An 18,588-nucleotide genomic window follows, 5' to 3' on the forward strand; every position below is an offset into this window, starting at 1 on the left:
CACATTTCAGGCTTCAAACATAAAGATATAAAACTGTATTTTTTTGTGAAGAATCAACAACAAGTGGGACACAATTGTGAAGTGGAACGACATTTATTGGATATTTCAAAAAAAAATTAACAAATCAAAAACTGAAAAATTGGGCGTGCAAAATAATTCAGCCCCCTTAAGTTAATACATTGCTGTGATTACAGCTGTAAGTCGCTTGGGGTAAGTCGCTTGGGGTATGACTCTATCAGTTTTGCACATCGAGAGACTGACATTTTTTCCCATTCCTCCTTGCAAAACAGCTCGAGCTCAGTGAGGTTGGATGGAGAGCATTTGTGAACAGCAGTTTTCAGTTCTTTCCACAGATTCGATTCAGGTCTGGACTTTGACTTGGCCATTCTAACACCTGGATATGTTTATTTTTGAACCATTCCATTGTAGATTTTGCTTTATGTTTTGGATCATTGTCTTGTTGGAAGACAAATATCCGTCCCAGTCTCAGGTCTTTTGCAGACTCCATCAGGTTTTCTTCCAGAATGGTCCTGTATTTGGCTCCATCCATCTTCCCATCAATTTTAACCATCTTCCCTCTCCCTGCTGAAGAAAAGCAGGCCCAAACCATGATGCTGCCACCACCATGTTTGACAGTGGGGATGGTGTGTTCAGGGTGATGAGCTGTGTTGCTTTTACGCCAAACATAACGTTTTGCATTGTTGCCAAAAAGTTCAATTTTGGTTTCATCTGACCAGAGCACCTTCTTCCACATGTTTGGTGTGTCTCCCAGGTGGCTTGTGGCAACTTTGTATGGATATCTTTAAGAAATGGCTTTCTTCTTACCACTCTTCCATAAAGGCCAGATTTGTGCAATATACGACTGATTGTTGTCCTATGGACAGAGTCTCCCACCTCAGCTGTAGATCTCTGCAGTTCATTTAGAGTGATCATGGGCCTCTTGGCTGCATCTCTGATCAGGAGCTGAAAGTTTAGAGGGACGGCCAGGTCTTGGTAGATTTGCAGTGGTCTGATATTTCAATATTATCGCTTGCACAGTGCTACTTGGGATGTTTAAAGCTTGGGAAATCTTTTTGTATCCAAATCCGGCTTTAAACTACTACACAACAGTATCTCGGACCTGCCTGGTGTGTTCCTTGTTCTTCATGATGCTCTCTGCGCTTTTAACGGACCTCTGAGACTATCACATTGCAGGTGCATTTATACGGAGACTTGATTACACACAGGTGGATTGTATTTATCATCATTAGTCATTTAGGTCAACATTGGATCATTCAGAGATCCTCACTGAACTTCTGGAGAGTTTGCTGCACTGAATAATTTTGTACGCCCAATTTTTCAGTTTTTGATTTGTTAAATTTTTTTTAAATATCCAATAAATGTCGTTCCACTTCACGATTGTGTCCCACTTGTTGTTGATTCTTCACAAAGAAATACAGTTTTATATCTTTATGTTTGAAGCCTGAAATGTGGCAAAAGGTCGCAAAGTTCAAGGGGGGCGAATACTTTCGCAAGGCACTGTATATAAATGATCAATGATGATAGTACAATAGAGAAATCATTAGTCATTCATTAGTCAATCATTAGAAGTAGCCTACACAATCGCAAAGCCTTATGAAATATGTATACATGCGCGCCGCACACATAGCCTAGTTTCAGCAGAATATCATATCTCAACTGGTTTTGGCATGGAGCAGCTCACAGAAGAATGACATCGGTAGCCAGTAGGGTAGGGTAGGAAAGACATTTCAACTTATATCAACCAGTAAAATCTACCAGTAAATACTAAGGCAACAATAGGTATGTAAACCAGGTACTGGAAAAGTTTAGTCCGAAGTGTTGGTTAGTATGCTATTTGTGATGCGCAATTGTCATCATGTGCTGTTTGCATCAGGGCCGTAGACATGGATGGGCCTGGGTGGACAGAGGCCCACCCACTGGGGAGCCAGGCGCCGACAGGCCCACCCAATCAGATTGATGTGGTTTAAGCATTATTGTGAACTTAGATCATCAATTGTTTGTATTTCTTCTATTTAAAAAATGTGTGATTTTGAGAGTAAAAATCTGAAAAATCTATAGGAAACCATTATTTTTTTTTAAACATAGGATTTTTCGCACAGGGTGTTTACCCTTCGCTGGGTGGGCCGTTTGGGAACGTTTTGGCAAAATTAGAGTATACCCACTTCTCAATGCACCACTGCATAGGGCCGATGGAAAGACAGCAGTCACACACAGCATGATGTTAAAGGATAAGCAGTCCATAAACTCGAACATAATAAGCCAGTAGGTCCCAATCATAAGAATACTGTCACGCCCTGACCTTAGAGATCCTTTTTGTGTCTCTATTTGGTTTGGTCAGGATGTAATTTGGGGTGGGTATTCCATGTTCTATTATTTGTATTTCTATGTTTGGCCGGGTAGGGTTTGGCATCTTTTCTAAATAAAAGAATATGTACGCTCACAGCGCTGCACCTTGGTCCTCTTCATTCAACGGCCGTGACAAATACAAAAACACAACCATTAAGCATTTCCCAATCAAAATGTACAACTATTACTTCCCATTGCAAAAAACATTTCACATTTAGCACACAAATTAATGGGTGACCTAAAGTTAAGTGAAAATATGAAACAGACAATCATAACTTCAATCAAAAATATCAAATTCCCAGTTTATGCCACAAAACCAACTTCATAAGAGGTTTTAAAAAAAGGTTCTATTTGACTCAATGTTCTATGACGTACACTAAGGTATTGTTTGCAGAATAAATGGATGCAGTTCAATGCTAGTCCCAAAAATATTGCTATCGAGTTGAAAATCACACATTGTTTGCTGCCTTCATTTGGGATGTACTGTTTCAGTTTCAATGGCTCAATATTCTGGACAAAAACAGACAAATGTAACAAAGACTGGGAATGACAATACCATCAAACTAGCAAGGGCAATGATCACAAGTTAGTCATAACGTGGCTAATAGGCTAGTATATCTATTTATGTACCAAACAAAAAACACGGAGCCTAACATTAGCTAGATATCTAGCTAGCTGCTAGGAGAATGTCATGCCATGCCAATGAATGACTGACTTTTTCCCCTCATATCGTTTTTTGGCAATACACAGCTCGAGATGCAGGTGTCATTTGGTTTGCTAGCAAGAACTTGAATGACTGTTAAAAAGTTAGCATATCTCCTGCATTTGGAAATTCACTCTAGCTATCTGCTCCGATTTTAGAGCACTCGCGTCTGAGTGTGGCAAGCATTAGTTGATGTGCATAGTTGAGGGAGAGAGAGCCTACCGTTTCATGGTTGTTTGATCAATAAGACTACAAAGTTCCCAAAAGTAAGAGGACTTCCGTGCAGTGTTGATTTTAGCATGTAACTCGATGGGGCAAACTCAAAAAAAAAGTTTATACATGCCAGCAAGGACACTAAACAATACATTAATTGCAATATAACGGCAACAAGCCGTGCCCACAAACTGTTAGGGCCTACAGAACACTGTCCCAACAGCAGAGCTTTCTTTCCAGCACAATTGAGTGAATCCTTACCCCCGCTATAACTGGCTATCAGCGGAGACTTGCCTCGTTTACTGCCTTTTTTAAAAACATAGTTGACATGGCTGACTTGCTTAAACAATTGTGGTTTCTACTAACAATTGAGCTGTACAAACTATGGCATAAGGAACGATGATCGGATAAAACGCATTCCGTAATTTTGATTAAGACATTAATGAGCGAGCGACGACAAACAGTCAATATATCTATGTGTTCAGCACCTTTGAAATGTACAGCGACAGAATGCAGAACATGGGCTGCTCTAACAGTATTTTCCCTGTTCACCAAGTACAGTACAAGAACCGTAGGATAAATAAAGGGGGCATATAAGCAGACAACGAAACCTCTTACAATATTAGATGACGACATTGCTCAAAAACAGGTTATAGGCTACATGTTTATTTATTTTTTTATTTCACCTTTATTTAACCAGATAAAGCACAGCAGTGCGACAAAAAACAACACAGAGTTACACATGGGACAAACAAAAGTACAGTACACAATACAAAAATCTATATACAGTGTGTGCAAATTGAGTAAGGAGGTAAGGCAATAAATAGGCCATAGTAGCGAAGTAATTACAATTTAGCAAATTAACACTGTGTGATAGATGTGCAGATGATGATGTGCAAGTAGAAATACTGGTGTGCAAAAAAGTAAATAAAAACAATATGGGGATGAGGTAGGTAGTTGGATGGGCTATGTACAGCTGCAGCGATCGGAAAGCTTCTCAGATAGCTGATGCTTAAAGTTAGTGAGGGAGATATAAGTCTCCAAATTCAGCCATTTTTGCAATTCGTTCCAGTCATTGACAGCAGAGAACTGGAATGAAAGGCGGCCAAAAGAGGTGTTGGCTTTGGGGATGACCAGTAAGAAATTAAGAGGTGAAAATAGACCAAATTATTAGAGTGAGGCACACGGGCTACTAACAGCTTACTAAACAATATCCACTTAGTTGTACTTTCTTAGCTACAGTATACATATCTCCCTTACAAATTACATCATTTATGCAGCTGCATACAAGACATTTTTGGACTCCGCTTGGCTAGTGATGTGCTCACTTAAACATGAAGGTGGCGCCTCGGAAAAAACACACACAGCCACTTCATTGAATAGCAGGCTACTGGTTGCTTTGCACTGCTTGCAGTTAGCCGCTGATTCCTTCCAAACAACTCATTGTTGAATTTGCGATTTCCAACTTTCCAATCTTTATGTCCAATGGCCGATGAGCACCAATATGTTTATCTATAATTTCTCATCATTATTTATCTTTATAAGACAATGATTAAAAAGGATTTGCTAGTAGATTGTCGACTTGATTCATGATGATGACTGCTAGCTAAGACTTTGAAAGTATGATGTTGACATGATCAGTCCAATCAAAGCTACTGTACATATAACGTGATTTGACGTCATTATATCTGTAGCCAATGACCTTGAGCCTTCTTGGAAGGGCACTTGTAATATAAAACTCTATGGCGGGACCCAAAGGGCAAAAATGTTGGATGTCTACCCTTACTAAGGACATAAACTTCACGATGACGTAGTGTCCCCATGAGTGACAGAATACTGAGCCAATCACGGAGGCGTAGAAGGCCCATTGTTCCTCACTGTGTTTGGGTTAGTAAAAATGTGTAACGTAGATCTATTTTACCTCTGCATGCATTTTTTTCACCATTCGGACTGTCTAAATACTCCATGTGTTGTTCTGAAATATGAACACAGAAATACTGGACATTTTGAACTCTTATTATGGTGGTGATTTGACAAAATTACTATAATGGTCTTGAATTGGACTCACATTTTTCTGGTTTCGGTCTTGACTCGGTTTCTGACCCCTTACCCCTCTCTTGACTCTGTCTCGATTTGTTCCGGTCTTGGAGCAACTCGAGTCTCACTTTAGGTGGTCTTGAACACAACACTGATGACATGGTATGACGAGTCATTATGTGTTATGAAAAACTAGTCTTGGAGGTGTGTTTCCTGACCAATTCCGCACTTGGTTAATGATATGTGGCCCCATTAGAAGGAATGCCTATTTCACTTCCTCTATATCCCCAGAATGAATCGAAGACAACATTTATTACAGATTTCTTGAGTTGAAGTTTTTGTTGTGGATGTTTTAGTTGCGCAGTTTTACATCTGACTAAGGTGTTTGGTGCAGTACTTCTGAAGTAAACAAAATGCGCAACGTGTTGTCTTATGTAAACAGACGGAGCTGTTGGGGGTCTGTCTCACTGTCTATGCTATTTGATAGAGAAATCACTGCAGCTGTTCACACAATGTTAGTAGTCAAATGGACACTGTCAAATCAAAATCCAACCTTAATTTACCCATGGTGAGGCACGAATATTCCAAACTCTGTTTTAGATGAGACTTTGACAACAACGATCCTATTTACAGTTTATAGTCAATTTTGACACTAGAATAACTGTTTCTGACTCATATCGATGCCATATATGTAGTTTTCAATGGGAATTGTTGCTTTTTAAAGACAGTCACTAAGTTAGATGGGGATAGGCGGTGAACAGCAGTCTTGGAATTGTTAGTTAGATTACTTGTTGGTTATCACTGCATTGTCGGAACTAGAAGCACAAGCATTTCGCTACACTCGCATTAACATCTGCTAACCATGTGTATGTGACAAATAAAATTTGATTTGATTTGATTTTCACTGATTTCCAATGTGATTCAAGTCGGGCTTTAGCTGGGCCACTCAAGGACTTTCACATTCTTTTTCTGAAACCCTTCCAGCGTTGCTTTGGCTGTATGGTTGGGGTCATTGTCCCGTTGGAACGGAAATATTTTCTTCAGTCTAAGGTCATTTGCAGGTTCTCATCAAGGATTTGCCTGTATTTGGCTCCATTCATTGTTCACTCTATCCTTACCAGTCTCCCAGCCCCTGCCGCTGAAAATTCTCCCCATAGCATGATGCTGCCACCACCACGATTCAGGTAGTGATGGTGAGCGGTATCTGGTTTTGCATCCAGGCCAAAGAGATCTATTTTTGTCTCATCAGACCACAGAATCTTTTGACATGCTCTCATGTGCCTTTTTGCAATCTCCATGCGCGCCCATAAATCCAAGATTGGTGAAGTGCTGTAGAGACCGTTGTCCTTCTAGCAGATTCTCCCATCTCAGCCAAGGAACTCGGTAGTTCTGTCAGTGTGTTCATTGGGTTCTTATAGTCACCTCCCTGACCAAGATACTTCTTGCCCGGTTGCTCAGTTTGGTTGGACGGCCAGCTCTAGAGGCAGAGTCTGGTTAGCTCCATATTTTTTCAATTTACCAATGACGGAGACCACTGTGCTCTTGGAGACTTTCAACACTCTAGAAATGTTTTATACCCATCCCCAGATATATGCCTCATCACAATTCTCTGAGATCTACGGATAGTTAATTGGATTTCATGGTATAGTTTCTGATCTGACCTACAATGTCAACTGTGTGACCTTATATAGGAAGGTGTGAAACATGTTTTCACTTTGTCATTATGGTGTATTGTGTGTAGATGGGTAGGTGGGTGGGGGGGGGGGGGGGGGAATCGACTTAATCCATTTTGAATTCAAGCTGCAACACAACAAAATGTGGAATAAATCAAGGGGAATGAATACTTTATGAAGGCACTGCATGTCAGAGCCAGGGGAGTGACCTCCCTCTGGGCAAGCAGATTAAGCCCTGCCCTCCTGGCTCTAGCCTGCAGATGACCCTTGACCTGGAAATCCTGCCCCTCTCCCAGTCCACCCACTGAGGACAAGGAACTCAGATAGGGACTCCTTTTCAAGAAGTTCAAGGGAAATGTGCGTCCGCCCAGGCCAGTATGCCTGGGAGGAAGCCTTTTATGTTTATGGGCGATCTTGATGAGGATACATACCCATTAGGTTTCAGACATAGAGGAGGTCTGTGGTATTAGCCATGAACAAGTGCACCATCAGCACAGAGAAAGACTCAAACCATTGACCACAGAGACCACAAATGAGGCGTTAAGTAGAGTGGCACAGAAGCAGAGTGGGGCATTGAGATTTACCCCTCTTCTCCTCTCATCCATGCATGTGTCCACTCTCCCTCTATCCACTCCTCCCCAAACCAGCCCATCCCCCTCATTCTTCCACTCTCTCCATTTCACATTTACATCAAAACATGTTGAATTGCCCACAATGCTTTGTCACAAAATAACAACTGTCACCATCAGCAGAATTAATTAAATCAATGTTAATGTTGTTTTCCTTTAATGTAATTTCTGTAATTGAAATTTAATTCTCCAACAATATTTGGCAAGATTTTTAATTGACGTTTGCTGTAATTAATTGCTGGGCAGAAACCAAGGCAGAGACAAGGATAAGTTAAAAAACGCAACCTGACAGAGATTGGGAGAGAGGAATGGGGTACTGGCGGGGCAGGCCGGGGAGAGGGGCCTGCTGGGACGGTTTCATCATCACGGCCACCCCCCTGCTGATGGGGTAGGGGAAGGGAGGGGGAGATAGATTCTTCTTCACAGTCGGGAGATTTAATTGCACACAGATTCCATTACCTCCGCACAAATGTCACGTTCACTTCTGATCAGTGGCAAGGCAGGGCCTGGCAGTCAGCCAGACTAGAGTGCAGAAAGTGTTCAGCCAATCAGAGAACCCATGGCAGACAGAGGAGAGGGACAGGGAGACTAGAGCATGCCAAAGATGTTAAAAACAAAGGACAGTCACACACACAAAGCTGCCGATGCTACTACGACCGGTGTATCATTCAGAGAGTAAAGTGTGTAATTTTTGTTTTGATTTATATTTTTCAATGATTTTGCCAATATGACACAAGGTGGTCATGATAGCGTTTCATTTTTAATGACTATGTCATCGGTATGATGATATTCTGTAGACGTTTGTGCAAAACATGTTACATTTTTTAACACAGAACTTTAGAAACCTAACCCTAAAACTGTTTCTAATTGACAAAACAAAAGAGAAAACATGTTTAGTATAATGTCTAATTTAAGTCACCATTCAAGATCCATACTTGTGTAGTAATACTTTCTGCAATGCATCAACATAGTTATAAATATGTTCAACAAAGTTTCAATATGATAAACCACTTGATAAATGTACACATTCTTTTAAGTTGTTTCATTATTTAAAGTCATAATGCAATTTGGTTAAATAAAAATGGAACATTATTTGGCCTGAACAATTAACAATTCTTGAAAATACTTTTGAGTATCTGTTGGTATCTAGATTAACCGAATTATAATGAGATGCAAATTAGCATAATAAATTAAATCCTACTGTGCTGCAGACTAGTCCACAGATTGGCAGAGCACACACACGACATTAAAAGTAATTTTAGAGTAGATGTAGATAGAGTAAGAATGTGCCCTTACCGTGTTCACTCGTGTAGGAAAGACTGGCGCTCCATTCTTCCAATGAGAATTCAGCTTAGGTTCTTTGGAGTCGGGATCATCAGCAGTTCACAGATGACACTGTATTTAAGTATGCGAGGGACAGACAGAAGAGAAGGACAGGGGAGATAGATATGTCTATTACAAACAGGATGTGAAAAGGTGGGGAGAGTCCCTACAGTTCACTTAACCCACATCAACCGTGAATGTGAAGAGGGAAAATTAAACGTGATCAGTTCCAACCACACATATTTTACATAAGTTATGACACACTGATTCCTGTTGTCATCTCATGACCTAAATACATCGAGTCATGTCGCTGTTTAAATGTTTACAAAGACCGATCAGTGTCAGAGTTAACAAAATGACAATGTATACAACTACAGAACTCTGATTCTCACCTAACTCTGCATGTTCTCAGTGACACACTGAACTATAAACCCACACCATCATCTGTGAGCTCTGTCTCAAAATAATCTGAATTTTGAAAGGCCATTTTCTGAACACCATTCAGTCAGTTACAAAATTACATTGTGAACGGTGTACCATATTTTACGATATACCGGTATTGATACACAGACCGGTTTGGGTTTTTACCTTCTATAACGGTATTTTAATGTTTGGTTTGTTAAATGTGACACGCCGGGTGTTATGTCCATTTCTATAGTTTACTCCGCATCTTGAGTCATCTCTCTCAGCTCTCTCTCTTTGCATTCCGGTGTCCACAGACCAAGCCCCGCCCCCTGTCAAGAAGCACATCTGTTGTTCCTCGACCACAAGACACTTGCATTCGGTCTGCATGGTCAACGCAGCACATGCAACAATGTTGATGACAACAATGCTGTTTTCACTTTGCTTCTTAATATAAATCCCCTAGCGTTCTATATTTACACTATTAGTTTATATTTCTTACATCTGAAAACTGATCGTTTGTCTTTTCTTAGGCAGTTGGGCCTAAATCATGTTAGCCGCTAATGCTAATTGCTAGTTAGCTGGCTAGCTAATAAATGTAATGAGTCAGAGCAAACGTAACTAGCTATACAGCCTGATAATACCAGTGATGGTGGGAGACCTAAATTAGAATGTTGTTTGTGTTGTTTGTGTAACAGTATGTGTAACAGAATACTCGAAGCATGAATATGTTAGGTACATAAAGTAGCTAAGACAAAACATTCAATGTAGCCAAAGACTACAGGGTCCCCTAGGAAACACTTATCAACACTTTGGTTCCTACCCTGTCACAATAACTCCTTCCTGGCATTTTTATTCGTTGTCATGTCAAACAACACTGTATTCAAAGTGCCCACTATTATATTCTAACTATAGAATTAGAATAATCATTATATTTCCATGGAATCAATAGTTCACCCAAGTGTTTTGCTATAAATGGCAAATCAAATCACAACATTTGGTTGAAAATAAGCCCTAGATTGTTTGGCCATATCATGCAGCCCTGTCTGGAAGCCCTATGTATGAAAATACCGATTTTTTTGTGGGGGGCGGGGGTTCAGTTGAATCGAACAGTATTAAGCAATCAAAATGGTGAAAGACCCATTGAAATCACTTAGTTGCCACCCTAGGATCACTCACTACTCAAAGCAAATTTAGAACTTTTATTATTCAAAAACATAAAATACCATCAAAGACTGTCATCTATGTCTTTAGGCCCATCTGTTTATGGCATGAGTGTATAATGCACTTTTGTTCTCCCACCAGAAGAACAGACCATGGAGATCAAGCTCCATTAATTGACCTTGCCTATGACAGCTAGTGTCAAAAGACTAAATATATAACTCTGACTCTTTCTCTGTGCAGCAGTAGTGTGTAGAGGCCCCAAACCAGACACAACAAGCCACAGGCCCGCCATCCCAACTCCTCATAATTCATGAGTGTGGAATTCAGCTAACCCCATTAACCGGCATTGTTTCCACAGCCGGGCCACATTCCTCTGCCCACCATCAGCCTCTGAACCCCAGATAAGACCCCTCTGATTACCCGTCTGCATGCCTGTCATTACTCCAAAAAAATATGTTGATCCCAATAGACGGCTTCACCTCTCTGAATTTATGGCTGCACCATTGGGGCTCTGCTCAAAAGAGCATTGGCTCAAAAAGGCCCTGTAAACTTTGAGACCCCGCACAGAAGGCACTCAACAGGCTATTGAGAAAAGACTCAATAAAAAAAAGCATACCCCCATGCAGAATTGACAATGGCTCCAAGAAAATCTAACGGATGAGATCATTCTAAAAGAGATTCGATTCATGGTCTCATGTGAGGGATATAAAGAAAGTGTGAGAGTAAAAGTACTTTTGAAGGTAGGTAATTACACTTCACTTCGCAAATTAGCAGGAAACAGTTAAGAGTGGCTGTTTAGTTTATAGATGTGCCACTGGCTTTCCATCCAAAAAAACTGAACAAACAGCCAAACACTGTATGATACAGTACAGTATCTTGAAAGTCATATTCACTGCCAAAACATCCAATAGACATATACAGTACAACAGCTAAACTATGTTTCACTTGTGGACTTCCACACAGCAGCTGCTCAACACACAACTTTCAGCTTCAGAAGCATGTGTTTTTAATCTCCCCTTTTCACCCAAATTACAATCTTTGTCAGTTTCAAAGGGAAATAGTAACCAGCCACTTTAAAGTAGTGTGTTAATAGATACTTATGTGTGTGTCAAGTTTCCAAGCGATCTGACAACAAATTTGTGGAGGTGTTTGTTCTACCCAGGTTCATGAAACATTAGGTAAACTGGATGGGAGCAAGGATAACCTCCGTTTCCCTAGGGCTGGGCGGTATGCCGTATTTTACTATATACCAGTATTGATGCACGGACCGGTATGGGTTTTTACTTTATCTTCTAAAACGGTATCTGAATGTTTGGTTTGTTAAGTGTGATATGTTGTGTGTAACGTCCATTTGTACAGTTTACTCCGCTACTCGAGACATCCCTCTCTGCGCCACTTTCCACACAGACGTAGCCTTGTCACTCAAGGAGCGCATTTGTTGTTGTTTGACCACGAGACACTTTCGTTCAGTCTAAATGGTCAATGCAGCACACGCAACGATGTTGTTTCCACTTTGATCTTAATATAAACACACACACGTTCTATAATTACAATATTCGTTTGTGTTTCTTACATCTGCAAACAGCTAGTTTGTATTTTCTTAGCAAGTTAGCCTAAATCTCTAGTTAGCGAGCTAGCTAGGCAGTTTATTGTTGGCTAGCTGACTCGCACTGAGTCAGAGCAAACGTAGCTCGCTAATACAGCCTGATACCAGTGCTGGTGGAGACCTAAATCAGCATGTTGTTTGTGCAACAGTATCTTCTAAATCAAAGTGGAATAAACTAAGGATGAATATGTTGGCTACATGAATAAAGATTTGATGTAGCCAAGGATTATAGGGTCCCCGAGGAAACACTGAACATCACTTGGTTCCTACCCTGTCACAATAACTCATCCATGGCATTTTCATTCGTTGTCATGTCAAACAACACTGTACTCAAAGTGCCTACTATTATTTACATTCTAACATTAGAATTAATAAACATATGTCCATGATTCCAAAAGTTCACCCAGGTGTTTTGATCTAAATTGCAATTGCAACATTTGGTTAAAAAAAAGGCCTAATTTTTTTTCCCATATCGTGGCAGTGTGGAAGTGATCTCAGAAATGGATGGAAATGCAGGAAGTTAAAGGTTGAAGTTTTAATTATTTTTATTTAACTAGGCAAGTCAGTTAAGAACAAATTCTTATTTACAATGATGGCCTAGGAACAGTGATTTAACTGCCTTGTTCAGGTGCAGAATGACAGATTTTTACCTTGACAGGTTGGGGATTCGATCTATCGACCTTTTGGTTACCAGCCCAATGCTCTAACCACTAGGCTACCTGCCTCCCCAATTGAATTGAACAGTATACTTTAATAATGGAAATTGATGGAAAATATATCACTAGCCACTTTAAACAATGCTACTTAATATAATGTTTACATACCCTACATTACTCATCTCATATGTATATACTGTACTCGATACCATCTACTGCATCTTTCCTATGCTGTTCTGTACAATCATTCATTCATATATCTTTATGTACATATTCTTTATCCCTTTACACTGTGTGTATAAGGTAGTAGTTTTGGAATTGTTAGGTTAGATTACTCGTTGGTTATTACTGCATTGTCGGAACTAGAAGCAGAAGCATTTCGCTACACTCGCATTAACATCTGCTAACCATGTGTATGTGACAAATAGATTTGATTTGAAAACAATCAGAATGGAGAAAAACCCATGGAAATCATTTAGAATGTGTTGCCACTAGAGGTCGACCGATTATGATTTTTCAACGGCGATACCGATTATGGAAGGACCATAAAAGCCGATACCGATTAAATCCTGGGCTCGAACCAGCAACATAATGACAATTAGCGCACGCTAACTAGCTAGCCATTTCACTTCGGTTACACGAGCCTCATCTCAGGAGTTGATAGGCTTGAAGTCATAAACAGCGCAATGCTTGAAGCACAACGAAGAGCTGCTGGCAAAACGCACAAAAGTGCTGTTTGAATGAATGTTAACGCACCTGCTTCTGCCTACCACCACTCAGTCAGATACTTGTATCAGATACTTGTATCATATTATATGCATTATAAGATTGGATCCCCGAGCTGACAAGGTGAAAATCTGTCGTTCTGCCCCTGAACAGGGCAGTTAACCCACTGTTCCTAGGCTGTCATTGAAAATAAGAATGTGTTCTTAACTGACTTGCCTAGTTAAATAAAGATTAAACATTTTTATAAATCGGCGCCAAAAAATACCGATTTCCGATTGTTATGAAAACTTGAACTCGGCCCTAATTAATCGGCTATTCCGATTAATCGGCCGACCTCTAGTTGCCACCCTAAAGTCACGCACTACTCGTGAAGCAAATGTAAAACATGAATTAATCAAAAACATAAAATACCGTCAATTTGAAAAATACCATATGATATGATATTTTGGCTATATCGTCCTACTCCTACTCAGTCAAAGGGAGATCAAACCATGCATAATAAAGGGCCCCATTGACAAACGTCAATACCAAAACATTATATATGGACCAAATGGTGGTTGGTAGCCTCAGAATGCTGTCTGTGTCCAACACAGTCCACCTGAGCTGCGACTGCCTGTCATCAGGTAGCTAGCAGGACTCCATCTGACTAAAGAGAGAGAGCATGGTGGCTGGATCGGATCAATGGCTTGACCCATTAAGTCACAACACTCCTAGTACCTCATCTAATAAGAGCCGGGCTCCAGGAGCACCCATGGCTGACCCATGCTGCTGGTGACAATTATAAGAGAGTGGTCTTTCAGCAGCGACGCCCACTTGACCTGGCAGCGCAAAGGCAAGGAGGAGATCCACATGATTTAAACTCCTCCCTAAGACGTGCTGACAAGGTTAGAGGGTCAACGCAGACATTAACAGGTCAGTGTGTGGCTCACTTGGGAACAATTACTCCCAGTCACAGCTAAGTGGACACTTGATTGAACACGACAGAGGCAGGACACACTTCCCACAGATAACAATCCCCAGAGCCATTTAGGATAAAAAGCCCTTGTGATACAGCCTTTATGGGCAAAATTCATCTTCCTTTTCCCCTTTAAAGCAATGTGAGAGTGATAGAGAGGCATTCTTTGGAGCAGATGAGCCTCTGAGCATTAACATTTTCTACCAATGCGAATAGCAGCTTATGACATCCGGACAATTACAAGGTGACAGAAAATAATAAAACAATGCCAAGACTGTGTTGGAGTCATTGATTCCTAATTAAATTGTTTTCTTGCTTTTTGTTACAGAATATAGAACATTTTAAGATAATGACAATACACTGATAATATAGTACATTATAGTATTATATAATATAGAACTGATAATATAGTGTTTTGGACTTTAACAATTTAGTATAAATGGTCTCAAGGCTCCAAACCAATTAACTTTGAAACCAATGCAATCCAAATATCTAGAAATAGGCCTATATGTGCTTATACTGTAAATATACTTGAGATGAATGAGGGATATTTTGTTAAGGTAGAAGCAGACTTGGCAGTGATGTTCATGTGTTTTCTAATTAGATCTGCCATTGTTGCATTGTCTTGTTTTTTCCAATCTGACCTTTGACCTACTGACAGTTTGACCCACCTCTCACCACAATGAGTAAAACTTCTCCCGGTAAAGCTGATGTTTTTTCCATGTACACAGTAAAACATTCTACATGATTCCCATCGGAAACAGTTCGGAACAGTTTGTGCATATATTATGACAACATTTTGTGACGTTTTTGTTTTGGTCCTTTTCGGCTGTTGGTGCACACACAAAAGATTCGAGGAAAGATGAAGTTCGGGAACCAAAGTCTACACTCCTTCATCTGTCATTGGTCAACAGTAGGGATTCTTCAATGAAGTGTTTGTTGTCATTCAACGATAACGAGATAAGAGTTTGGACACACCTACTCATTCAAGGGGTTTTCTTTATTTTGAACAAGTTGTAGAATAATAGTGAAGACATTAAAACTATGAAATAACACTAAGAATCATGTAGTAACCAAAAGTGTTAAACAAATCAAAATAAGTAGCCTCCCTTTAAATAGATGACAGCTTTGCACACTCTTGGCATTCTCTCAACCAGCGTCACCTGGAATGTTTTTCCAACAGTCTTGAAGGAGTGCCCACTTATGCTGAGCACTTGTTGGCTGCTTTTCCTTCACTCTGCGGTCCAACTCATCCCAAACCATCTCAATTGAGTTGAGGTCAGGTGATTGTGGAGGCCAGGTCATCTGATGAAACACTCAATCACTCTCCTTCTTGGTCAAATAGCCCTTACACAGCCTGAAGGTGAGTTTAGTCATTGTCTTGTTGAAAAACAAATGATAGTGGGAATAAGCGCAAACCAGATGGGATGGTGTATCGCTGCATAATGCTGTAGTAGCCATGCTGGTTAAGTGTGCCTTGAATTCTAAATAAATAACCAGCAAAACAACCCCACACCATCACACCTCCTCCTCCATGCTTCACGGTGGGAAACAGACATGCAGAGATAATCTGTTCACCTACTCTGCGTCTCACAAAGACATGGCGGTTGGAACCAAAAATCTCAAATTTGGACTCATCAGACCAAAAGGACAGATTTCCACCACTCGAATACCCATTGATCGAGTTTTTTGGCCCAAGCATGTCTCTTCTTCTTATTGGTGTACTTTAGTTGCGTTTTTTTGAAGGCCTGATTCACATATTCTCCTCTGAACAGTCAATGTTGAGATGTGTCTGTTACTTAAACTCTGAGGTGCAATCTGAGTTACCTCTGCAGCAGAGATCCAGTTTCATCATAGCGCTTGATGGTTTTTGCGACTGCACTTGAAGAAACTTTCAAAGTTCTTGAGATTTGCCGGATTGACTGACATTTATGTCTTAAAGTAATAATGGACTGTTAGTTTCTCTTTGCTTATTTGAGCTTTTATTTGCCATATTATGGACTTGGTCTTTTACCAAATAGGGCTATCATATGTATACAACCCCTTTCATGTCACAACACAACTGATTGGCTCAAACGCATTAAGAAGGAAAGAAATTCCACAAATGAACTTTTAACAAGGCATACCTGTTAATTGAAATGCATTCCAGGTGACTACCTCATGAAGCTGGTTGAGAGAATGCCAAGAATGTGCAAATCTGTCATCAAAGCAAAGGGTGGCTACTTTTAAGAATTTAAAATACATAGACTTATTCAACACTGTTTTGGTTACTACCTGATTCCATATGTGGTATTTCATAATTTTGATGTCTTCACCATTATTCTACAATGTTGAAAATAGTAAAGATAAAGAAAAACCCTGGAATGAGTGGGTGTGTCCAAACTTTTGACTAGTACTGTATATATAAATGAGAAACAGATGTGTAGGTCAATATCTTGCAGATAAAGAACTGCTCGTGGTAACGAACATCTCCGTGTAAAGTGGTCACTCCATACTTTTCATGCACAAGCATCGCTTATCGATTTGCAAACACATTTTCCCAATTTGCATAAGCTGTGTGTTGGTTGAGGTATTGTTTTTTTCTTCATTGTTTATTTATTTCTCCTTCTCTAAAAATCAGTTCCACATTGTCCTCCCTCTGCAGTGGGCTGAAGCAGCTGTTGGCTGTTAGTGGCTGCAGACGACACAGTTCACCACTTCTCCAGGAGAAATCGAGACAGAGTGCACCACAGCTGCAGCTGATGAGAGCGGGTGTAAAAGTGTGGCAGACAGAGAGAGGAGATGGAGGTTGAGAGAGACGGAGATAGTGGGAGAGTGAGAGAGGATGAGAAAGAGAGAGTGAGTGAATGAGAAAGAGATTGAGGGAGAGTGAGAGTGAGAGTGAGAGAGAGAAAAAAGGCCAGGCATTGTCTTCCACACTCATGTTCCAGAAATAGAATGACTTTTCTCATAAGATGGTAGAAAAATCACTCTATCCAACAGAGCCCGGCGGTCTATGCCATTACAGGTCCATCCTCATCACAGGCACTTCCCCTCTCCACGACGGAGGAGCATGAGGCAAGGCGAGCGAGCGGTAGAGGAGCCAGGAAGCCATGCTTTAGGAAGGAGGAAAGGAGCTGAGGCGGAGGATGTCTCCCCGCTCTCTCTCTCTCCCCCTCTCTCTCCCCCTCTCCAGCTCCTCTCATTAACTGGGATCCTTCCCAATTCATTTAGGACCCCTGAGATACAACCTTCCCCCAGAATTTACAGAAATGACACAATATTAGCAGATTTGCATATGCGGAACTGTGGAAGCAACAGGCTCTCCTGCTCAATTGACCTATTGGTTGTTGTGGCAGCGGAGTTATTCCCGGGGACGATTTTGTAACCAAGTGTGCGTCATGTGAATACCATCTGGGTACCACTTATTTAAAGCTGGCAGAAGTCCCGTGGCAGCCACCCTGGCAATGAGGAGGAAGGGAATAAATTGCATCATTTACTTAACATCCATTTGCCGTTGTGCCCGTTAAAAACCCATGACTAAATAATTTGGTTATTTCGGCTGCCAGTTACCGCTGTCAGCCAAATTGCGTTGTACATGCGACAAACAGTGCAACTGTCAAAGGGCTGATGAAGGAGTTATCGTAGATGTTAACCACATGAAATCACATTTACAGCAAGTATATTAAGAACCTTCAATCCATTTACAGCAAAGAAATGTCCCAGCACATTATGTACAGCACACCACACATAAACAGACAATAAACACATTGTAATTATAATGCCAACTCTTTAATTAGTGGGTCATTTGGGGATGGTCGAACTCACTAATTGTCAGAGTGATGTGAATGGATGGGGGATGGGGGTACACACGTAAGGAGATCAAGCCTCGGGCCCAAAGTTATATATTCCCTACTCTCCTAGCGTGTTAGGAAGCAGAAAATTCAATTGGCATGGTTCCAAAGTAGAAGAGTTGAGTTCCAAACAACCTAAATCAGGAGGGACAAACCTCATGCAAATCATTTACATGAGCTAAACTGTAAGAAAGCCAAACACATCTAAAGGTCTCACATAATGAAGGTTTTCAGAGTGAGAACAATAAGTGTGGCCATTATTAACTGGCTAACAGGTGATCTACGGTAATAATGTCAACTC

General features: G+C 40.6%; 1 protein-coding gene across 1 annotated transcript in view; it reads right to left on the reverse strand.

The window, feature by feature from the left end:
* Window positions 1–18,588, reverse strand: part of foxp1b (forkhead box P1b) — a 229,434-nt gene that overhangs the window by 171,916 nt on the left and 38,930 nt on the right. The window contains exon 2 of the mRNA XM_046342800.1: window positions 8,919–9,017. The gene's annotated coding sequence lies outside the window, so the exon portion shown is untranslated. The remainder of the gene's footprint in view (window positions 1–8,918; window positions 9,018–18,588) is intronic.

Source organism: Oncorhynchus gorbuscha, linkage group LG03 (assembly GCF_021184085.1).
Source record: "Oncorhynchus gorbuscha isolate QuinsamMale2020 ecotype Even-year linkage group LG03, OgorEven_v1.0, whole genome shotgun sequence".
Lineage (NCBI taxonomy): Eukaryota > Metazoa > Chordata > Actinopteri > Salmoniformes > Salmonidae > Oncorhynchus > Oncorhynchus gorbuscha.